The sequence below is a fragment of the Tamandua tetradactyla genome, chromosome 4 (assembly GCF_023851605.1).
Source record: "Tamandua tetradactyla isolate mTamTet1 chromosome 4, mTamTet1.pri, whole genome shotgun sequence".
Taxonomy (NCBI): Eukaryota; Metazoa; Chordata; class Mammalia; order Pilosa; family Myrmecophagidae; genus Tamandua; species Tamandua tetradactyla.
The window spans coordinates 88244945-88269723 of record NC_135330.1 but is presented as its reverse complement, the minus strand read 5'-3'; the positions used below and the strand labels follow the sequence as shown (position 1 = coordinate 88269723).

General features: G+C 37.7%; 1 long non-coding RNA gene and 1 pseudogene across 1 annotated transcript; one reads left to right on the top strand and one right to left on the bottom strand.

Moving 5' to 3' along the window:
* Positions 1-7375: 7375 nt before the first annotated feature.
* LOC143679135 (uncharacterized) lies at positions 7376-24714 on the bottom strand. The gene is made up of 3 exons (XR_013173569.1): positions 24607-24714; positions 23039-23148; positions 7376-7538 (listed from the first exon to the last, which is right to left on the bottom strand). It is a non-coding gene; the product is annotated as an uncharacterized LOC143679135 (long non-coding RNA).
* On the top strand, positions 21214-22521 carry LOC143679345 (N-acetyltransferase ESCO2 pseudogene; annotated as a pseudogene).
* Positions 24715-24779: the final 65 nt, after the last annotated feature.

Here is a 24779-nt window from a genome sequence, read left to right as displayed (position 1 = left end):
AAATAAAAGTAATAATAATAGTAAAAAAAAAAAGACAAGCAAACAACCAGACAGGCAAAAAAGAAAAAAAAACCCAAACAAACAAAAAAAACCTATACCTCAGATGCAGATTCATTCAGTGTTTTAACATGATTACTTTACAATTAGGTATTATTGTGCTGTCCATTTTTGAGTTTTTGTATCTAGTCCTGTTGCACAGTCTGTATCCCTTCAGGCCCAATTATGCATTATCTTACCCTGTTTCTACCTCCTGCTGGACTCTGTTACCAATGACATATTCCAAGTTTATTCTCGAATGTCGGTTCACATCAGTGGGACCATATAGTACTTATCCTTTAGTTTTTGGCTAGACTCACTCAGCATAATGTTCTCTAGGTCCGTCCATGTTATTACATGCTTCATAAGTTTATCCTGCCTTAAAGCTGCATAATATTCCATCGTATGTATATACCACAGTTTATTTAGCCACTCGTCTGTTGATGGACATTTTGGCTGTTTCCATCTCCTTGCAATTGTAAATAACACTGCTATAAACATTGGTGTGCAAATGTCCATTTGTGTCTTTGCCCTTAAGTCCTTTGAGTAGATACCCAGCAATGGTATTCCTGGGTTGTATGGCAATTCTATATTCAGCTTTTTGAAGAACCGCCAAACTGCCTTCCACAGTGGTTGCACCATTTGACATTCCCACCAACAGTGGATAAGTGTGCCTCTTTCACCGCATTCTCTCCAGCACTTGTCATTTTCTGTTTTGTTGATAATGGCCATTCTGGTGGGTGTGAGATGATATCTCATTGTAGTTTTGATTTGCATTTCTCTAATGGCCTGGGACATTGAGCATCTCTTCATGTGCTTTTTGGCCATTTGTATTTCCTCTTCTGGTAGGTGTCTGTTCAAGTCTTTTTCCCATTTTGTAATTGGGTTGGCTGTCTTTTTGTTGTTGAGTTGCACAATCTCTTTATAAATTCTGGATACTAGACCTTTATCTGATATGTCATTTCCAAATATTATCTCCCATTGTGTAGGCTGTCTTTCTACTTTCTTGATGAAGTTCTTTGATGCACAAAAGTGTTTAATTTTGAGGAGCGCCCATTTATTTATTTCCTTCTTCAGGGTTCTTGCTTTAGGTTTAAGGTCCATAAAACCGCCTCCAGTTGTAAGATCCATAAGATATCTCCCAACATTTTCCTCTAACTGTTTTATGGTCTTAGACCTAATGTTTAGATATTTGATCCATTTTGAGTTAACTTTTGTATAGGGTGTGAGAGATGGGTCTTCTTTCATTCTTTTGCATATGGATATCCAGTTCTCTAGGCACCATTTATTGAAGAGACTGCTCTGTCCCAGGTGAGTTGGCTTGACTGCCTTATCAAAGATCAAATGTCCATAGATGAGAGGGTCTATATCTGAGCACTCTATTCGATTCCATTGGTCGATATATCTATCTTTATGCCAATACCATGCTGTTTTGACCACTGTGGCATCATAATATGCCTTAAAGTCAGGCAGCACGAGACCTCCAGCTTCGTTTTTTTTCCTCAAGATGTTTTTAGCAATTCGGGGCACCCTGCCCTTCCAGATAAATTTGCTTATTGGTTTTTCTATTTCTGAAAAATAAGTTGTTGGGATTTTGATTGGTATTGCATTGAATCTGTAAATCAATTTAGGTAGGATTGACATCTTAATTATATTTAGTCTTCCAATCCATGAACACGGTATGCCCTTCCATCTATTTAGGTCTTCTGTGATTTCTTTTAGCAGTTTTTTATAGTTTTCTTTATATAGGTTTTTTGTCTCTTTAGTAAAATTTATTCCTAGGTGTTTTATTCTTTTAGTTGCAATTGTAAATGGGATTCGTTTCTTGATTTCCCCCTCAGCTTGTTCATTACCAGTGTATAGAAGTGCTACAGATTTTTGAATGTTGATCTTGTAACCTGCTACTTTGCTGTACTCATTTATTAGCTTTAGTAGTTTTGTTGTGGATTTTTCTGGGTTTTCAACGTATAGTATCATATCGTCTGCAAACAGTGATAGTTTTACTTCTTCCTTTCCAATTTTGATGCCTTGTATTACTTTTTCTTGTCTAATTGCTCTGGCTAGAACCTCCAACACAATGTTGAATAATAGTGGTGATAGTGGACATCCTTGTCTTGTCCTGATCTTAGGGGGAAAGTTTTCAATGTTTCCCCATTGAGGATGATATTAGCTGTGGGTTTTTCATATATTCCCTCTATCATTTTAAGGGTGTTCCCTTGTATTCCTATCCTTTGAAGTGTTTTCAACAGGAAAGGATGTTGAATCTTGTCAAATGCCTTCTCTGCATCAATTGAGATGATCATGTGATTTTTCTGCTTAGATTTGTTGATATGGTGTATTACATTAATTGATTTTCTTATGTTGAACCATCCTTGCATACCTGGGATGAATCCTACTTGGTCATGATGTATAATTCTTTTAATGTGTTGTTGGATACGATTTGCTAGAATTTTGTTGAGGATTTTTGCATCTATATTCATTAGAGAGATTGGTCTGTAGTTTTCTTTTTCTGTAATATCTTTGCCTGGTTTTGGTATGAGGGTGATGTTGGATTCATAGAATGAATTAGGTAGTTTTCCCTCCACTTTGAATTTTTTGAAGAGTTTGAGGAGAGTTGGTACTAATTCTTTTTGGAATGTTTGATAGAATTCACATGTGAAGCCGTCTGGTCCTGGACTTCTCTTTTTAGGAAGCTTTTGAATGACTAATTCAATTTCTTTACTTGTGATTGGTTTGTTGAGGTCATCTATTTCTTCTTGAGTCAAAGTTGGTTGTTCGTGTCTTTCCAGGAACCCATCCATTTCATCTAAATTGTTGTTTTTATTAGTGTAAAGCTGTTCATAGTATCCTGTTATTACCTCCTTTGTTTCTGTGAAGTCAGTAGTTATGTCTCCTCTTCCATTTCTGGTCTTAGTTATTTGCATCCCCTCTCTTCTTCTTTTTGTCAATCTTGCTAAGGGCCCATCAATCTTATTGATTTTCTCATAGAACCAACTTCTGGTCTTATTGATATTCTCTATTGTTTTCATGTTTCTCAATTTCATTTATTTCTGCTCTCATCTTTGTTATTTCTTTCCTTTTGCTTGCTTTGGGATTAGTTTGCTGTTCTTTCTCCAGTTCTTCCAAGTGGACAGTTAATTCCTGCATTTTTGCCTTTTCTTCTTTTCTGATATAGGCATTTAGGGCAATAAATTTCCCTCTTAGCACTGCCTTTGCTGCGTCCCATAAATTTTGATATGTTGTGTTTTCATTTTCATTCACCTCGAGGTATTTACTAATTTCTCCTGCAATTTCTTCTTTGACTCACTTGTTGTTTAAGAGTGTGTTGTTGAGCCCCCATGTATTTGTGAATTTTCTGGCACTCTGCCTATTATTGATTTCCAACTTCATTCTTCTATGATCCGAGAAAGTGTTGTGTATGATTTCAATCATTTTAAATTTGTTAATACTTGCTTTGTGACCCAGCATATGGTCTATCTTTGAGAATGATCCATGAGCACTTGAGAAAAAGGTGTATCCTGTTGTTGTGGGATGTAATGTCCTATAAATGTCTGTTAAGTCTAGCTTATTTATAGTAATATTCAGATTCTCTATTTCTTTGTTGATCCTCTGTCTAGATGTTCTGTCCATTGATGAGAGTGGTGAATTGAAGTCTCCAACTATTATGGTATATGTGTCTATTTCCCTTTTCAGTGTTTGCAGTGTATTCCTCACGTATTTTGGGGTATTCTGGTTTGGTGCATAAATATTTATGATTGTTATGTCTTCTTGTTTAATTGTTCCTTTTATTAGTATATAGTGTCCTTCTTTGTCTCTTTTAACTGCTTTACACTTGAAGTCTAATTTGTTGGATATTAGTATAGCCACTCCTGCTCTTTTCTGGTTGCTATTTGCATGAAATATCTTTTCCCAACCTTTCACTTTCAACCTATGTTTATTTTTGGGTCTAAGATGTGTTTCTTGTAGACAGCATATAGAAGGATCCTGTTTTTTAATCCATTCTGCCAGTCTATGTCTTTTGATTGGGGAATTCAGTCCATTAACATTTAGTGTTATTACTGTTTGGATAATATTTTCCTCTACCATTCTGACTTTTGTATTATATATATCATATCTGACTTTCCTTCTTTCTATACTCCTCTCCATACCTCTCTCTTCTGTCTTTTTGTATCTGACTCTAGTGCTCCCTTTAGTATTCCTTGCAGAGCTGGTCTCTTGGTCACAAATTCTCTCAGTGACTTTTTGTCTGAGAATGTTTTAATTTCTCCCTCATTTTTGAAGGACGATGTTGCTGGATATAGGAGACTTGGTTGGCAGTTTTTCTCTTTTAGTAATTTAAATATATCATCCTACTGTCTTCTAGCTTTCATGGTTTCTTCTGATAAATCTACACATAGTCTTATTGGGTTTCCCTTGTATGTGATGGATTGTTTTTCTCTTGCTGCTTTCAAGATCTTCTCTTTCTCTTTGACCTCTGACATTCTAACTAGTAAGTGTCTTGGAGAACACCTATTTGGGTCTAATCTCTTTGGGGTGTGCTGCACTTCTTGGATCTGTAATTTTAGGTCTTTCCTAAGAGTTGGGAAATTTCCAGTGATAATTTCTTCCATTAGTTTTTCTCCTCCTTTTCCCTTCTCTTCTCCTTCTGGGACACTCACAACACGTATATTTGTCCGGTTCATATTGTCCTTGAGTTCCCTGATACCCTGTTCAAATTTTTCCATTCTTTTCCCGATAGTTTCTGTTTCTTTTTGGAATTCAGATGTGCCATCCTTCAAATCACTAATTCTATCTTCTGTCTCTTTAAATCTATCATCGTAGGTATCCATTGTTTTTTCCATCTTTTCTACTTTGTCCTTCACTCCCATAAGCTCTGTGGTTTGTTTTTTCAGTTTTTCTATTTCTTCTTTTTGTTCAGCCCATGTCTTCTTCTTGTCTTCCCTCAATTTATTGATTTCATTTTTGAAGAGGTTTTCCATTTCTGTTCGTATATTCAGCATTAGTTGTTTCAGCTCCTGTGTCTCATTTGAACTATTGGTTTGTTCCTTTGACTGGGCCATATTTTCAATTTTCTGAGCATGACCCATTATCTTCTGCTGATATCTGTGCATTTAGTCAGATTTCCCTGGGTGTTGGACCCAACAGGTTGAAGGATTTTTCTGTGAAATCTCTGGGTTCTGTTTTTCTTTTCCTGCCCAGTAGGTGACACTCGTGGCGCTCGTTTGTCTGCATGTTCCACCAGTAAAATGTGCTGTGGGTCCTTTAACTTTGGAGAACTCTCGCCGTGGGGCAGGTTCACCAGCTGAAGCGGCTTGGAAGAGTGCCAGCCAGCCCGGGCATCTGAACATGGTGAGGGTTGCCGGCCACCACATCCCGGGAGAGTGCCTGACTGAATTTCCTAGTCAGGCCTGGCAGCAAGCGTGGTGGGAGGGCGCCAGCCACCGCAGTCTGGGAGAGTGCACTGTTCCCAGCCGGACCGGGGAGTCACATGTTTGGAAGGGACCCCCTCGGTCACCATTCTCCGTGGTCTGGGGATTTCCGGCCCAACTCTCTCAGTTGGTCCGGGGGGGCCTCGCATGGTTGGGGTGCCAGCTGCCACGGCCCGAGGGGACTGCCTGCCCAATTCTGCCAGCCGGCCTGGGAAGGGGGAAGGGAGGGACTCTGGCCACTTACCATCCCACCTGTGAAAGCCTACGCCCCTCGGCAATCTCACCAGAGCTCATTCTCCCAGACAGTCAGCCATTCCAGGATGGGGTATGCCATCCCTTTGATCTCTGTCGTGGCTCTGGGAGCTGCTCTGTATCATCTCCACTACCCCAGTAGCTGTTCTGGAGGAGGAAAGATGAGAGTGGCAAGGCTGTCGAGGACAGTGGCGGAGGAGCCGGTGAAGGCAGAAGAGGGCACGGTGGTGGTTGGAGAGCCGCTGGAGCAGAAGGAGAAAGGGAAGGATAAGATGGCAGATGGAGCGCTGCCAGAGCAGAAGGGGGAAAAGGAGGGCTGGCTGGTGGTGGGAGCACCGCTGGCGGAGAAAGAGGGAGAGGAGGGCTGGCTCTCTGTTGATTTTTTACATTTTTTAATTTTGTTCTTAGTTTTGGAAACAGATATTTATTTTTATTTAGTGTGGCTTATTCACAGAAGAATAGGTGATTTGCAGATTACCAAGATCCTTATGTTAATGACAGAAGTTTTCCTGGGGGATCTCATCCATGAGTAGTGGCCATTAAAACCTGTTGCCCATCATGTCTGAAACTAGCAGACTGAAGAAAAATCTTGGAAAAGAAAGCTAAGAATGCTGTAAGTCAGGTACTACAGAATAAGTTTAACTTTCCTTTCAAAAATAGTATGATTCTTGTGGGTTTCACTGGGATAAATTACACATTAGCTCCTATTATAAATGAACACAGTTAGCAGGAATAGAAAATTAATGAGAACTGAATTACATGTTGCTGTGAATATAGACTGAATAATCTACATTCATAATGGTGTGTCAGATCAAGGAATCTGAGTATGACAGCAAGAAGTAAATGAAATTAGAAACATTTATAATTTTCTTTCTGAAAATGTTTCCCACCACAGGTGACCCACCCTACTCTCAACCAGCTCCTTCCACTCCATGATCTAAAACCATGAGTAACTAAAATGAGCTGGATTACCTATGCCCACACCCTATAAAGTATAATCTAGTTCATTTAGAGCTTGGAAGTCTGAGTTTTAGTATTTGCCTGTCACTAGACCTCATCTGTGTATCTGAAGATGTGTCTTAACCTCCTTGCCTCTTTCTCACTAACTATGTACTAAGAGGAGAAAAGCACACTGTGGCTCAGAGATCTACTGTAAGGTTAGTCATGGAGCCATATAAAGCACTTGGAATAACTCTTCTCCATGTTGTTTCTTTTCCTCCAATTTTTCAAACAAACCTACATTGAGTTTTTTTTTAATATTCAGGAAACTTTATTTTTTAAAGGATAAATCAAATAAGATGCAGTTCACATTTTCTCAAACATACATAATCTATCCTTAATATAAAATTCACTCAATTGGTTAATTACACTGAAATATAAAGAGAATGCAAAGTTACATATTTAAAATGATAGTTTAACTATATCAATGTAAGTCAAATTAATCAAGGCATTGTATATTTTTTAAAAGACAGCATTTTAAAGCCAATTATATGTATTAAACAGGGGAATGCTGATGTGAAATAGTTTGAGTCAAAGCAAACACTAGGAAATTGTCCTCCAGACATAGCTCACCTCTGGTTTCTGAAATTTACCCAAAACATCCACTGCCACAATTTGATGACTTATGAATCTAGTAACATCTTACTTACCCAGGGGATAAAGAATTGCTTGGCCCTGCAGCTCCAGGATCTACTCCTTTCTGGGAATGTCTCTGCTCTGAAACTCTGCAGATGCCACAGTTTCTCTCCTTGGTAGGATTTTGTTTCAGTGGTTCCTTCCCTCTTATGTCACAGGATTTGATTTGTTACATGGGAATCAGGGCTTGGGACAAAAGCACAAGTTTGCATTTAGTTAGATGGTCATTCATATTTTAAAACAACTTCTGTGTGAGACTAAAGCAAAAAATGTTTATTTGCTATAAAATTTATATTTTGACTAGTGCATTTCCTAATATAACATATATGGACAGGTTAACTGAACACCATAAGTACATGGAACCTTGAATAGGGCATGAGATTTTGTAGGCTTGTCCAGTGCGATGCCCTGATAAATTTCAGAGAAATTTAAACAGTGAATAAAGAAGTACTTACAAAGTCCCCTTGGGGGAATGGCAAGAAAGCTTCCCCATTTGAAGACTTCCTGATATTCTCACAAGCAGTGGAGAGAACCAATCAATATGCTGAGCCCTCAATATTGGGGTTTGTTCATATGAAACTTATCCCTGCAAAGGATAGGCTAAGGCTATTTAAAATTAGGCCTAAGAGTCACCCCCAGAGAACTTCTTTTGTTGCTCAGATGTGGCCTCACTCTCTCAGCCAACATGACAAGCAAACTCACTGCCCTCCTCCTCTCTACATGGGTCATGACTCCTAGGGGTGTAAACCTCCCTGGCATGGGACAGAAATCCCAGAATGAGCTGGAACTCAGCATCAAGGGATTGAGAAAACCTTCTTGATCAAAAGGAGGAAGAGAGAAATGAGACAAAATGAAGTGTCAGTGGCTGAGATATTTCAAACAGAGTTGAGAGGTTATCCTTACAGATTATATAGATATCCTTTTTTAGTTCATGGTGTATTAGAGAGGTTAGAGGGAAGTGCCTGAAACTGCAGAGCTGTGTTCCAGTAGCCATGTTTCTTAAAGATGATTATATAATGACATACTTTAACAAAGTGACCATGTGTTTGTGAAACCTTGTGTCTGATGCTCCCTTTATCTATGATATGGACAGGTGACTAAACATATGGATTAAAAATAAATAAATGGGGGAAAATGTTAAAATAAATTGAGTAGATTGAAATACTAGTGATCAATGAAAGGGAGTGGTAAGGAGTATAGAAAAATAGTGGAACAAAGGTTAAAATATATTGGATAGATGGAAATACTAGTGGTTAATGAGAGAGACAGGTAAATATGGCATGTATGAGTTTTTCTTTTCTCTTTTTATTTTCTTTTTCTGGTGATGCAAATGTTCTAAGAAATGATCATGGTGATGAATATACAACTATGTGATGATATTGTGAGTCACTGATTATATACCAAGAATAGAATGTTCACATGTTAAGAACATTCATGTTTATATGTTGTTATGTTTTGTCAATAAGGATATATTTTTTTTAATTTACCATCATGCAGGGCCCAAAATCTGCAGCTCTTGGAACTCACTGTCCCATAGAATCTTGGAATGCATCTTCCATAAACTCAAACTGGGCCATTGAATGCACAAACTAGACAGGGTGAGAGGAGCCCAGGGGCCAATCTGACTCAAGAACTCTGAGAAAAGACCAAGAAATCTTAGAAATTGGCTTAAAGTACAATAAACACCAAGCATGCTTCACAGCTATCTCTTTGCAGATCTTGGGTTATCTTCCTGTGTTGAATGCTGGGGAGAACACATGATATTGGGTTTTCAGTAGGTAGGTTAAGAAGAGCTAGAGATTTGGAGCAAAACAGATATAGATTTTAATCCTACTGCCCTAAAGGGTTTGGGTGTAGTGGTAGTTAGTTTCAGGTGTCAGCTTGGCCAGGTGGAGGTATCTAGTTTTGTTGCTGTGGACATGAGCTAATAGTATGTGAAGCTCATCTGTCATTGATTACATCTGCAGTCAGCTAGGAGGCATGCGTGCTGCAATGAATGATGCTTGATTTAAGTGGCTTAAATTAGAGAGCTCAACATAGCACAGCCCAAGCAGCTCAGTATACCTCATCCCAGCACTCACAGCTCAGCCCAGGCCTTTGGAGGTGCAGAAAGGAATCATCCCAGGGAAAGTTGTTGGAACCCAGAGTGCTGGAGCAAAGGCCAGTAGAGAGCATCCTGTCTCTTCCCATGTTAGAAAGAACCTCAATTGAAAATTAGCAGCCTTTCCTCTGAAGAACTGTATTTTTAACTAAATAAATCCCCTTTAATTAAAAGCCAATCCATCTCTGCAGTGTTGCATTCTGGCAGTTTTGGTAGACTAGAACAATTGTTTTACCTGAGAATATCACTTCACTGGTCTGCATCAGCTCTCATTTATATTTTAATTTAATTAGTTATTTGTACTTAATTCATATTTCTGATTCTTATTTTATACCACTTTACAACATAGCTATACAGACCACAATGTGCCTTTGTTTTTCAGTTCTATAAGCACCCCCATGAAGAAGTATGAATACTCTCCTTTCTCAAAACAGGAATCTAAGGCTTAAAAGCACAGGCCCTGGCCCCCACAGCAATGCAGGACACACTTAGCACAAGCATTCTCCCCACAGCCCTGCCCTGTCCACAAACAATGCAGCACAATGTCACACAAGCATATGTGCCCTCCTTCTGAGGCTTCAGGGATGGGCTGCCTGCCCAGCACATGGGCAGAACATGCATAATCCACAACCACACAGTCCACACTCATCCCCTGTCCCATCACTCCTCCCCTTTGGGCCTCATGCACACATGCCTGGGGTCTCACTGTGGCAACTTCTAGCCCACCCTCTGGGGCTGCCTGCAACAGGAACTCTGCAGGCCACTCCCTCCTTTGTCCCAGCCCTGATGTCTTCTTCCTCATTGGTGAGAACCAGGTTCCTGAAGTCACTGCAAAATCTGGGAATGTCCCAGATTACCTCCCCCATGGCTTTAGGCCCAGAAGGGGAGCCCATAAAATGGCAGAGCAGCACATGTGCAGGATACCCAGGAGGACCACATTCTGTGCATGCACAATAAACCCAGGACTACATCGATCATCACCCTTCTGATCCACTTCTTCAAATGCCTGCTTGCTAATAAAGCCTATCTGGTATAAGACCATGGGAGAGGGTTGTTCTGTAAGTGCTGGCATTTCCAGTGCCTTCCCATGCTTGTGTGTTGTACTTGGACTCTGCCATCATAACTAAGTGCAATGCACAGTCCTTTATTGGATTCTGGTTTGAGAAAATAATCCCATAGATGTGTCCAATGATTGTGGTAATATGAGTAGGAATGCAGTAAGAAAAAGTTTATTTAGTTTTAAGTATGCCTACAGAAGTGCTAAGGATTGAAATCTTACTGGTTTAAATATTATTTTAAAAGAAATATGAGAAAGCAGATACAGCCAACTGAAACTGTTCAATATAAATAATGGTATGTGGTTGTGTATTTTTATGCTTCTCTTATTCTGTATTATTAAGAAATATTTTTTAAAAAGAAGAAAGAAGTAAAATGAAGTGGGGTGTGCCCTCTAGAAATAAAGATAGAAGGCATATTTCAATTATTTGTGAATATAGATGGGAAATTTAGTTAAAATACAAGAAAACAGAATCCAGTAATGCAATATGAAATGATATCTCTGCTAAGCAGAATTAGTCTTAAAAATGAAGAAAAATGATAAAGGGACCAAATCTTCCACTCTTCATTTCAAAGAATGAGACACAGACTGTGAGTGGATACCATGAACATTGTCTTGTTTCAAGTGGAATTGGACTGAGATAGTCTAGAAGATAGTAATTATTCAAAGCCATTCTTTGGTTACTTCACTTATTCACCAGCACATGCCAAACACTGATAGCCTGCAGACACCATTCTATGTGATGAAGAATCAGTGTAGTTTTTGCCAATTCTAATTTGAGAACCAAGACAAATAATCCAAGAGAGGAACCATATATTCTGTGAACTCACATATATGAAATACCTAGAATGAGACTGAAAGTAGATTATAGGTTGGGGAAGTATTACTTAATGGATGCATAGTTGGAAATGATGATAATGTTGGGATAGTGGATACTGGTGATAGTAGCACAATATTGTGAACATCATTAATCCTCTGAATTGTACACTTGCAAGTGGGTAAAAGGAGATGTTTAAGTTGTGTATATGCTACTACAATAAAAAGTTTTTTCAAATGGAAATGGAGGGTGGTGCACCCATAGCTCAGTGGCAGAATTCTAGCCTGCCATGCTGGAGCTGGGTTCAATTCTGAGAGCTTGCCCATGCCAAAAAAAAGAAATGAAAGTGCAATAATTATCAATAATTATCTGAGACAACAGGCATAATCCAGGACTGTCCAGGCAAAGTGGGATATTTGGTCATTTTAGCCATGCAGGGCCTTTGGCTAATCCTTTGTTCACTGACTCACCAACAATAAGACCTGGGTCAGTTCTCATATTTGGAATATTCAGAGGCCTCATCTGTGACCCAGGGAGTATATCAGTACCTACTGCAGAGATTCATCAAAGGGGATTATAAGAATCAGTGACATAACACATTAGGTACTGAGAACAGTATGCTCTCATACTGTTGTATGCATGCAAAGGCATACATTCATGGATATTTATTGCACTAACAAAATCAGCAACCATTCTAGAAATCAGTCAAATTTAGTTACTTTCATGCTTCGGATGATGGATATAGCTGTTAAAAGGATTGGTAGATCTAGGAGTGTGTTGCACCCATTTATCTAGGAGGTGCTGCTTATATCCTCATCCTGGCATGAGCAACACCACCTCCTTTCACTTCCAAAAGAACTCTGGCTTGGATTTTTCATGAGATTTTGCCTATAGGGCTATATGTACAAGTGTAGAATTATCTCTAAGAAAATGTAATTTCATAATTGAGCTGCACAATAATTTAAATAAAAAGCTAAATCTTAAAATGTGCAAGACATAGAATGTATAATGAGACATGGGCTTAAGCTTAAGTGTAAATTATACATCTATGGAAGGAGACACAAGAAACTGATAAGTGATGTCTGAGAGTGGAATAGAGTTGAAGGTCCAAGTAGTAGGATAGGAAGAAGACTTACCATTAATTGTGCATTCTTTTCAAGTTTCATTTGTTTGTTTAGCTATAAGTTAATTTTCACAGAATATATGATAGTAATGGCAATAATAATAATAATAATAATAATAATAATAATAATAAAGATTATGGGGAAGTTCTGCAACATAAGTTGGAAGTACTGGCCTTTCTCATGCTCTGGCACCTCTGTAGTCCCCATTATAAATCCTCCTTCAGTCCATTCACAGTCAGTAGACCATGGCTGGGTTCCATCTGATGCATTAGATCTGCCTTTCTTCAGTTGCTGCAAAGTGGGCTTTGTGGCAAGAATCAGAATTTCCCTGCAGGATAGGGAATGTGCAACTGGTGACAAAGAGTTTGGGGAAATTAGTATTCTCTGCAGAAAACTACTTGACAGTGTCTGAACAGATTATACTTAGATTTATTATATGACCTAGAAATTTGACTTCAAAACAAAAATGGTAGAGGTACACAAACACTTTTACACAAATGCTCACAGCAACACTATTATAATAGCTAAAAGGTAGAAACAACTGATGAATGGATAAATAAAATGAGATGTATAAATACAATGAAGTATTATTTGGCCATAAAAAGGAATGAAGTACTGATACATGCTATAATGTGGATGAAACGTGAAAACATTATGCTAAATGAAAGAAGTCAAACATAAAAGGCCACATACTATATGAATCAATTAACATGAAATACACAAAATAGTTACATCTAAAAGACAGAAAACAAACTAGTGGCTGGGAGGGGTTGGGGGAGGGAAAAAGAGATCGAAAGAAGAAATTGCTCCATGGGTATTGGGACACATAGAGTAGATGACACTCTATGCAGGGAGATAAAGGATGAGGAAACATCTAGAGTTTGGAGTAGAGTAACTACATGCATATTAGGAAGCCTGGGGCAGAGTCAGACTGAGGAAGAAGTCCAAGATTTATTGTTTAGCATGTGATGTATTATGTGGGGCCCTCGAGTCACTGGCAGTGAGCAGGTTATTGTCTTCTCCCTGGGCTTTGGGCAGGTCTTTAGGCTCTCAGTCAGTCCCCTCCCAGGGAGGGGCATGGCTACTGAGAAAGCACCATCAAACATGCCTACCTGCAGCTGCTGTGTGCTGAGGCCATGTGGCAAGTGGCTGTGTTCAGGGGCTACCCCATCCCACTGCTCCCAGATCCCAGTCTGCCCTCACCCCATGTGGTGGGGTGTGCCTGCCCCTACCCAAATGGGGGAAGACTGCTGTCTGTACAGTTTTGTCTCTACTGTCCTGACCCCTCCACCCACACCACTAGATCACTGGAAACTTCTGGCCAAGGCAGAGAGGGAAGGGAGTATTAAAAGAACATTTTTTTCTCCATCTTAGGATCTAAGTGCTTTATTGAAGGATTCGTCAACTGGGCAGCAACCCATTCAGAAAGTAGAAGGAAGCTCAACTGAGATAGTGGAAAAGTTATGCTTAAATAGCGAGGATGAGGAAGCAAGTGAAGAAATGCTCTGATGGGCTGGCTTTCCTTTTCTACTTTACCTAGGGGAGAGGATCTTCCACAGTGGAGTGAGGTGCAGCAGGTATAGAGTGACTGATGTGGTGGGCTCCTCCATTCTGATAGCTCTCTCTCCTGGACGACAACTGGATTGTTCCATTTTCTCAGAGAGTCCCTGGAGGTGAATTGTTTTTGTATTCTGGAACATCTTCTCTCAGAAATGGTCCCCAGTGCAGGTAACCATTTCATTTTATTTAACAGTGAGAATGGAACTAAGCTACCACTGCCCTGGGGGATACTGTGGAAAGCAATGACTGTGATGAATACAGGTGGCCAGGGTGACGCCAGTTGCCCTGTTTTTAGTACCCTGAGTAAATGGCTGTGTTAACAAACTCAAACTAAAGAAAACATACATCATCTCAAAAGATGCAGAACAAAGACCCATAAATGCAGAAAATTTATTTAGCAAAATTCGATTTCCAAACCCTGCCCTGATCAAGAGGGCAGAGAGAAAAGCTTCAGGGTTCCCTCCTTCCATAGAAAATCTGAACAATCAGTAAAAACTTGCAGAGATATATTTCTCAAAGCCCAAAAAACATTTAAAAGATTTCAGTAACAGGATGAGTGCTGAATGAAGAGGATGGCAACTTAAAAATGGTAGGATCTCAGGGCACCCTGACTAGCCCCTCCCCCAACCTTTCTCTACCTCATTCCTAGACTTGGTTCTGTGGTAGCAACATAACCCTCCTGCATAAACTTGGAACAAGTATTCTATACCAATCTTCTGGTAGCAGTCTGAGGGACTGAATAAGGACAACTGATGCAGGCTCACCATTTCAAAACTTGCCCTGTATGTAGAAGGCAGTTCTCAGAACTCTTCTACAGAAAGCTATAGAATAGTCAATTTGTAGCTGCTGGGGCAAAGGATTGCTAGCTACAGGACATACAATACAATGCCTGGGACCATAAGCACACTGCTTTCTAGGTTAGAGGGGACATTCATATCTTTGTAAATAGGGGACTTCCTTGGGCCACAAGCACATGCCTGAGGCAAGAATAATGAACAAACAGGATAAGCGAAGCCACTCAACTTTGGCCTTGAGCTATTCTCTAAATTCACTGTATGGATAAACCCAAAGGAAAGCACTAGAACAAGTTATTCTGCAAAGTCAAGGAAAGCTCTGTGATAACAAGAGCTGATACAATTTAGATGGCTCAGAACCTAAATTCTAGTCATAACACATTAAAATACTAAAATGTCCAAGTTTCAACAATCAATTAGAAAACATACAAAGAAACAGGAAACAATGGCTTAGGTAAAAGAGATGATTAAGACATTAGAAACCATCCATGAGGAGGACTGGGCCTGGGATATACCAGACAAGATTTCAAGAAACCTAAATTTGCTCAAAGAGCTGAAAAAAGTATGGACAATGAGCAAAGGAAATCAGGAAAAGACTAACAAAAGGAGAATATCCATAGAAAGATGAAAATTATGACAAGGCACCAAACAGAACTGAAGAACACAATAACAAATTTAAAAATTCCCTAGAGGTGTTCCAGAACAGATGGGGCTGGCAGAAAAAACAATTAATGAATGTGAAGATAAAGTAATTGAAATTATTCAGTCTGAGAAAAGAAAGAATAAAGAATGAAGAAAAGTGAACAAAGCCTGAGGAACCTGTGGGACACCACAAAGCAAACCAATATCCACATTGTGGTAGTCCAGAAGAAAATAAAAGGGGAAGAGAGACTATTGAAAGAAATAATATATTAAAACTTCCCAAATTTAATGAATATATGAGTATACACATCCAAGATGCTCAACAAATTCCAAACTGCATAAACCAAAATAGATCCATGCGGTGACTATTATAATCAAACTGCCAAATGCAAAAGAAAAAGAGAATTCTGAAAGCCACAAAAGAGATGCAATACATCACATAAAAGGGAGCCTAAGTAAGATTAAGTGCCAGTTTCTCACTGGAAACCATGAAGCAAGAAGGCAATGGGATGACATATTTAACACTCTGGAAGCAGAAAATTGCCAACCAAGAATTCTACATCTGGAAAAAGTCCTTAAGAAAAGAGGGAGGGATTAAAACATTCCCACATAAGCAAAAGTAAAAAATTCATCACCACTAGATGGCCCTATAAGAGATCCTACAGGAAGGAAAACACACTAGGCAATAGATTGAAGCTATATCCAGAAATAAAATCTCCAGTAAGAGTAAAAACACAGGTAAGTATAAAAACCAGTATTAATGTATTTTTGGTTTGTAGCTATTTTTTTTACTTTCTACAGCATCTAAAAGGCAAATGCATAAAATTTAATGATAAATCATGACTTGGGACTTGAATAAACAAGATCTATTACAAAAATTACAGAAAGATTGGAGGACAGCAAGAAAAAGGAAGTTTGTGTATACTATTTAAGTTGAATTGGAATCAAAGCAAACAAGATTGTTATAAATTTAGGATGTTAAATTTAAGATCTATGTTAACTATAAAAAATACATGCAAGAATACACAAAGTCATAATAGAGTCAAATTTAGAATACAGATGTCTAGGGGTAAGGGAATGGAGAGTTAATGCATAATGGGTGTACAGTTTCTATCTGGGAGTTGGAAGGATTTAGTAAGGGAAGGTGGTGAGGGTATTGTGAATATTGTGAATGTGATTAATCCCACTGAATATGTTGGGGAGTGGTTAAGATGGAAAGTTTATCCTCTATAGTGTTCCCACAATTTAATAAAAGAAATAGGAACTAAAGAGACAGTAACAATTAAATTCAATATGCGATCCTAGATGGGGTCTAACTGGAGATGAGAAAAGGCTCAAGGGATATATGAAAAAAATGGAACATAGACTGTAAGCTTTATATCAATATTAAATGTCTTGAACTTGCTAATTGTACTTCAGGTGGTTATGTAAATGAATACCTTTGCTTTTAGGAAATGCACATGTTGAGAAAATGGACTAAAAATAGGCAGAGTGACAGAGATGCAGAGATAGATGGAGTTATAAACAGAATGATATACAAATGTGGCAAAATGTTAAAATTAGAGGATCTGGGTATCTAGGGGATGGGATTAGTCAAAGTTCTCTGTATGGAACTTTTATATTTTGTAACTGTTCTGTAAATGTGAACATATTTCAAAATAAAACATTTTTTAATTTAATATTCCCTCAAGATGAAAACCCACAACAAAATAAGCAAAAGAAAGGAACTTCTTTAACCAGATAAAAGGCATTTACCAAAAAACTCTATACCTACTATCATATTTAATGCTGAGTGGCTGAATTTTTACCCCTAAGGTAAGGAGAAAAGTAAATATGCACACTTGCAGCACTTCTATTCAACATCATACTGAAAATCCTAGCCAGTGAAATAAGTAAGGGAAAAAAGTATACAGATTGGAAGGGAGGAAGTAAAATCCTACCCAGTGAAATAGATAAAAGAAAACAAAGCATACAGATTAGAAAGGAAAAGGTAAAACTATATGCTTATAGATTATATTTAATGATGAGGAAAATCCTAAGGAATCTTCCAAACAACTCCTGGAACTAATAAGTGAATTCACCAAAGTCAAAGAATTTGAGTTTAGTGTTTTTAAACAGTGAACAGTATTTCTATACACTAACAAAAACAAGTATAATTTACAAAAGCAGCAAAAGAAATCAAGTACTTAAGTATTAATAGAACTAAATACATGCATGGTCAATATATAGAAAACTACCAAACAACTTTAAAAGGAATTAAAAAAAACCTAAATATATGGAGAGATATTTATATTCATGGTTTGGAAGATTCAGAATAAACCAAAATTAAAAACTTTCATCCTCATAAAGATACTGTTGAATGAAAAGAGAAGCCACAAATAGTGAGGAAATATTTGCAAATCACAAATTTGACAATGTATGTACATTCAGTACATAAAAGGAACTCTCAAAACTCAACAGTAAAAAAAATGACATTTAATAAATGGACAAAAGATTTGAACAGGTACTTACAAAAGAAGCCAAATGGATAGCAAATAAGCACACAAAAAGATGTTCAATGTCATTCTTTTTAAAAAGTACTTAGCTGGGGGGTGCAAGAGTAATTCAGTAGTAGAATTCACACCTACCAAGCTGGAAACCAGGGTTCAATTCTTGGCTCATGCACTTCCCCCCAACAAAACATGTAAACAAAGAAAAACAAAAAATTCAACAAATGCCATTGCAATAACAGGATACTCACATGGAAAAGAATGAAATGTAACCTCCACCATACAACATACAAAATCAAAGAAAATAATAATAATAAAGTCAAGTTTTAAAAAGTACTTAGCCAAAACAGGCAGACTTGTCTTAAAGATCTGAAAAATTAACAGGTGAATTTTCAACAATATATCAAAATTCCAGCATCCCAAATTTGCAGAAATGGAAAAGCCAATTACCAAATTTAATTGGAAGAGTAACAGGCTCTGAATAGCCAAAAACAACTTGAGAAAGAAGAATGAGGTTGGAGGACTCATGCTTCCTGTCTTTAAAACATACTACAAACCTACAATTGTGAAAACAGCATGGAATTGGTACAAGGATAGGCATATTAACCAGTGGAATCAAATTGAAAGTTCACAAATAGACCCTTACATCTATGTCCAAATATTTTTTGACACAGCTGCCAAGTCCACTCTCATGGGAAAGACTAGTCTCTTCAACAATTGATGCTGGAAAAACTGGATATCTAAATGCAAAAGAATGAAAGATCACCCCTTTATCACACCATATAAAAAATTAATTCAAAATGAATCAAAGACTAAATATAAGAATCAGGACTATTAAACTCCTTGAAGAAAATGCAGGGAAGCATCTTCAGGATCTTGTGTTAGGCAATGGTTTCTTAGACTTTACATCCAAAGTACAATTAACAAAAGGAAAAATAAATTGAAACTTAAAATTTTTGGACATCAAAAGACTGTCACAAAAATGAAAAGGTCACCTGCTCAATGAGAGAAAATATCTGGGAACCATATATCTGATAAAGATTTAATATCCAGAGTATATAAAGAAATCTTATAACTCAAAAATAAAAAGACAAACAACCCATTTCAAAAATAGGCAAAAGACTTGAAAAGACATTTCTCCGAAGAAGACATACAAAAGGCTAAAACTGCACATGAAAAAATGTTCAACATCACTAGCTATTAGGGAAATGCAAATCAAAATCACAATGAGATATCATTTCACACCAACTAGAATGGCTACTATTAAAAAACAGTAACAGAAAACTTAAAGTGTTGGAGAGGGTGTGGAGAAATAAGAACACTCATTCATTGCTGATGGGAATATAAAATGGTGCAGCTGCTATAGAAGAAAGTTTGGCAGTTTTTCAGGAAGTTAAACTGAGAATTACTATAGACCTGGCAATCCCACTACAAGGTATACCCAGAAGAACTGAAAGCAGGGACTCAATCAGATATTTGCATATCATTGTTTCACAGTGTCATTATTCACAATTGCCAAAAGATGGAAGTCAAAAGATGGAAGCAGCCCAAGTGTCAATCAACTGATGAACTAGTAAACAAAATGGGTATATGCACACACGATGGAGTATTAGTCAGCCATCAAAAGGCATGAAGTCCTGATGTATGCGACAACATGGATGAAACTGAGGACACTATGCTGAGTGCAATAAGCCAGACACACAAAAAATAAAATATTGTATGATCTTGCTGATACAATCTATTACAAACAAACTCACAGTTAGAATCTAGATTACAGGTTACCAGGTAACCTAAATCTAACATATAATCTATACCTAGATTATAACATATAATTTATGTTTGATTATAATGAAATCTAGAGTGTATATATATATATACCATAATCTATATCTATAGCTAACCTATAATCAATATCTAGACTATAAATCTAGATCTAGATCTAGATTACCATAGATTGTGGTTAGAGAATAAGGAGTTGATGCTAAATTTGTACAGAACTTCTATTTAGATTGACTATACAGATTTGGAAATGGATGGTGATTGTAATCAAGAAGTTAGGATTTAAGGGATGATTATGGTTACTGAATAACTATATAGTAATACCTTTTTGCTTTCTGGTGTATTGGAATAGTCAGAGGGAAATAGCTGAAATCATTACCTAACTAACTTGTTCCCTGATAAAGATTGTGTAACCTTTTTTTGTACCCTTGTGATTGTAAAAACCTTGTGATTAACCTTCAGTTGGAACCATTTATCTGATTTAGAGTCCTGTGATTTATAAAGACAACCCCTAATGTTTACTAATGAAGGGTCTTGAGTCAGACCAGAAGTAATCTACCCAAAGTTCAAAGTTATCTTGATAGCCAAAACTGAATCAAACCAAAATGGGCCCACCGGACCTGTACAGTAGCTTAGATTTCAACTTACAAGTCACCTATATTTCATTATAATACTAAAAATCATGCCCAGCATATTAAGACAATTTTCTTACATATGTTCTGTGACTAAGCATGTAATCAATCTGTGCATGATGAATAATTAGATCACCTCTTATTGCATCAGCTGGTGCCATGGTGCTCATTATCCTAAAACCTGTCCATTTTTTGATAGTATAAATCAGAAGTACTACAATATACTTTTTCTCTCTTTGAAACCCTGGCATCTCAGAAATTGGTCATTTGCTGCATTGGGCAAAAGAATCCACTGCCTTTGTCCAGTAACAGTGATGATGATAGCATGTTATTGTGAGTGTGGTTAACAGCACTGAATTTTATGGGTGAATGTGGTTAAAATGGGAAACATTATGTTGTATACATTATGAGAATAAAAAGTAAAAGATCAAAGATCAGACTGCATAACACAGTGAACCATACTGTATACCATGGACTATAGTTCATTGTGTAAGTTTAAGTATGTTTGTTCATGAATTATAACAAATGTACAACTAATACAAGGTGTTAGCAATAGGGTGGGATATGGAAAAAATGCACCTAATGTAAATGATGAACGATAGTTAATAGTACTATTTTAATAATCTATCATCAATTCTAACAAACTAACAACTGTTTAAAAAGAAGTACAATTACAAAAAAGTGCTATCATCAATTCTAACAAATGTTTCACACCAATGCAATGTTTTGGTGGTGGGATGGTACACTGGAATCCTGTACTTAAGCATGATTGTTCTGTAAACTCACAACTTCTCTAATAAAAAAAGCAAAATAAAAGCCATAAGGGAAGTGTTCTGGCTCTGAGTCACAGGTGTTCAACTTAGAAGATGGCAGCTTTCCCAATGAAAAGGAAATAATATTCTTCAAGCTGTGATCATCTATTATCAGACATTCCATCAAAGAAATTAATTTTGGAATTTTCTGAAAATATATTTCAATGACCTAATAAAAAGCACATTATCCAAAGCAGTGACAAAAATGAGGAAGAGGTGCATTGTTTTCAACAAGGCCACTTCATTTCAAGTCTGATTTATACATAATTTCCAACAACAACAAAAAAATAGATTTCCATCTACAAATCAAGGACCACCATTTAAACCTGTGTCCACTCTATTCTTTTACCTCAAAGATAAGTGGTACCTCAATCCATTACAGAGAAAGCTGGTAAAAGAGAGTAGACCCACTTGTCTAAAAACTAATAATGAAGATAAACCTTTACCTAGTATGATGAAAAAAATACAGGTAAAACCTATCTGGTCCAAGGAGATGAACAAAGAAACACAGAAGAGTTTAACTGCTAAGTGCCAACCAAATTATAAGTGCATCAAGCCTGTGACAAAGAATTCTAAAAATTCCTCACACAATAGAGTGACCTCTGAGCCATCTGTGGAGAAAGAGAATAATTGTTATTCATCTATAAATAATCTGAATGCTCCTTGAGTTCTAAGCCAAAAAATAAAACCACAAGTTACACTCCAGGCTGGAGCAACATTTTTTGTTAATAGAAAAAAATCCTCTTTCAAGAAATTGTCTCTGGAAAATAAATCATTACTGGAATTCACCCAAAAGAATAAATCCAAAGTGACTGAAGATTCTGATTTAGAGACTGTCAGTGAAGGAAAAACTTTTATGACAAGGCAAGTACCAGAGTGCTTGTTGCTAGGAAAGGAACGGACCATTCAGCTATTGAGTTCAAGAAGTAAAAATGAAGAAAAATTAATGAAGGATTCATCAGTTTCTTCAAGAGAATGTAAACTTGATGAAAGTAAGCATTTTCCTTCAAAGGATCCTCCTAGTGAAAGCAAGAAGAGAGTTTCTTCTGAGCCCATTGTCTATCCCATCTTCAGTGTGCCTTCAGTCAATACAAGAAGGTCTCTAGCTGAAGAACAAGTCTTCTGTGGGATCCATCGTATCTACTAACTTCTTGAAACAGACCAATACACAGAAAAATACCAGACACAGAAATAAAGAAAGTAAAGACCATCATAGATGAAGGTCAGAAATATTTTTGGTCTACTATGTATAAGTCTTGTGGCATAATCTATACAGCTAACCCTGAGGATGAACTACAGCATGTTCAGCAGAGACTTCTGGAAGGAATTAAATATAAGAATTCACAAAAGGGTGTGCAATAAAAAGAGTTTCCTCCAATCCTTCTAACTATCCTCACGTCCTCCTTCAAACACCCAGTTCCCATCTCTGGAGGTATCCAATATTAACAGTTTTCTCTGTGTATTTTCCAAAGACATACTCTGGATACATAAGCAAGTATCATCACATGATTTTTAACCTTTTTATGGTGTATCTTGCTATATAGAAAATTAAAAATTTTTACATAAAAAAACATAAGGAAAGAGTAGTGTCACTGCCTTGCTTTATGCCCAACAGCAGCAATCTATTCATTATTGCTTTTGCACCATTAAAACAAATGTCAACAGTTAGCATTTTCATATTACAAAAATGATCTTGACCTCACAGAACTCTGGAAACATTCCTGGGGACTAGAGACCACAGTTTGAGAATTACTGGCTATTTAAACAATACTTTCACTGAAGGTGATTTTTAACTATTTTCACTTTTATGGGCATTCTTTCATAAAACTTACTAAAATATACACACACTATGATACAAAATGAGGGTTAAACAACTCACCTGGAATTTATTCATTTCTGATGCTCCAGGGAAAAGGTAGAAACTATGAAGCCAGGGAAGGGGAAGCTGACAGGAGTCATAGGACTTTATCTTGCAGCTCCAGAAACCACCTATGAGAAATTTCCATGCATTTTTCTAAAGAATAAACCTTTGGAAAAAAATATCTTTGACTTTTCATATGCAATTAAGAAGGGCCATGATGAATGTTCATCTCTCCATGGGTGATTCTGACATAATCTTGATGAACCTGGGACATTTTTATTGAGTTAATTGAAGCATTTACTTCCTACTGTTTGCTTTAAAAATTATGTCTGTTTATAGTAAATAACACAAAAGAATTTAAAATATAAACATCAAATAATTAGTTATGTAAGGTGTATAATATATCCAATGATGGAACCCTACACTGATATTACAAATGATATTGAAGAGAAATATTCGTTGACATGGAATGATTTTGCGGTTACATGCCAGAACAATTTTTCCTGTTAATATACTAAATTTCACAAGCTTAGAAAGTCTTTTGAGAGCTCTCAACAATGAGATGTTTCTTCTCCCTAAACTTCAGATTCTCAAAATCACTTTTCCAAAAAGGTTGTTTTAACTTCAGTATGATAAACAACAGTGGACCTGGAGACTTCAGGTCTACCTCAGCTTCCACAACTCAGGAACCTAGGGACTTAGTTTCAATTTTATGATTTTTAAAATAAGGAGGAATTAGATAACTTTGAATACATTTTCATGTACCATCCTGATATTATGTCTTTGTCACAAATCTAATACAGTGTTCTGGAATTCACTATGCCCTCAAACCATGACTTGGGCCTAGTGTAAAATTCAATTAGGCCTTAATGAACTCTCATGTGACCATCTACTCTGCTGACAGTGGCAAAAAACTAACTTCTACTAAAATAACAACTGGGCACCATAATCCCAAATTGGCAACTTCTTATATGTTGCAAAAACAACTAGATGCCATGAACCTGAAATCCACATATGAGCAGAAACCAGCCTGGGGTTTTTACACAAAGACTAATAGGAAACCCAGAGAGCAGCAGCCAGTCAGAGGCATTATATCACTTTCATAACATAGAGCATGAATGAGTCCCAGTTTTCATCTTTAATAAAAGTCCCATTTTTCATCTCCAAACTTGGCCTGAATAGGTTCTCTAGTAAAATTTAATGCTGAGTGCTCAATTTGTGGTTTCAATTTACTTTGTTCTCTTTAACTGTCCTTTAAGACCAGGTTGGAGGATGAAGGAGGAAGGACATTAATTTACCTTTTGACCCCTGGGTTCTGAGGAGGTAAGATTAGGTCACTACACTCCACAATTCTCACCTGGTGGTGCTCAGCGATAAAGACTGTGCAAGGCCCTCCTCAGGCCACACCCGATGCCCTCCTCAACCTTCCCCTGACCCCCCACTACCCAGCCCCTCACAAGGCCGTGACCTGACCCTTTCCCGACCCCTGGAAACGGTGGCGGCTCCCAAGGCCCGACTCCGCCCAGTTTCTGAGACCCCACTGTCCCAGCCTTGGCCTGACCCCCACAGAGCGACCTCGGGCATACCTGCAGGGGCTCAGCCTCCCCTCCTGACCCGCGCTGAGCACCGCCCCTTCCCCTGTGCCACCGCGGAACCCCGAGGCCTGCCGCGTGCTGTGGAGACACAGCCTGGGAACAACCAGAGTGTGGGCAGCGACTGCACATGCGCAGAGCGCCTGGGACAGGGCATGCACTCTTCT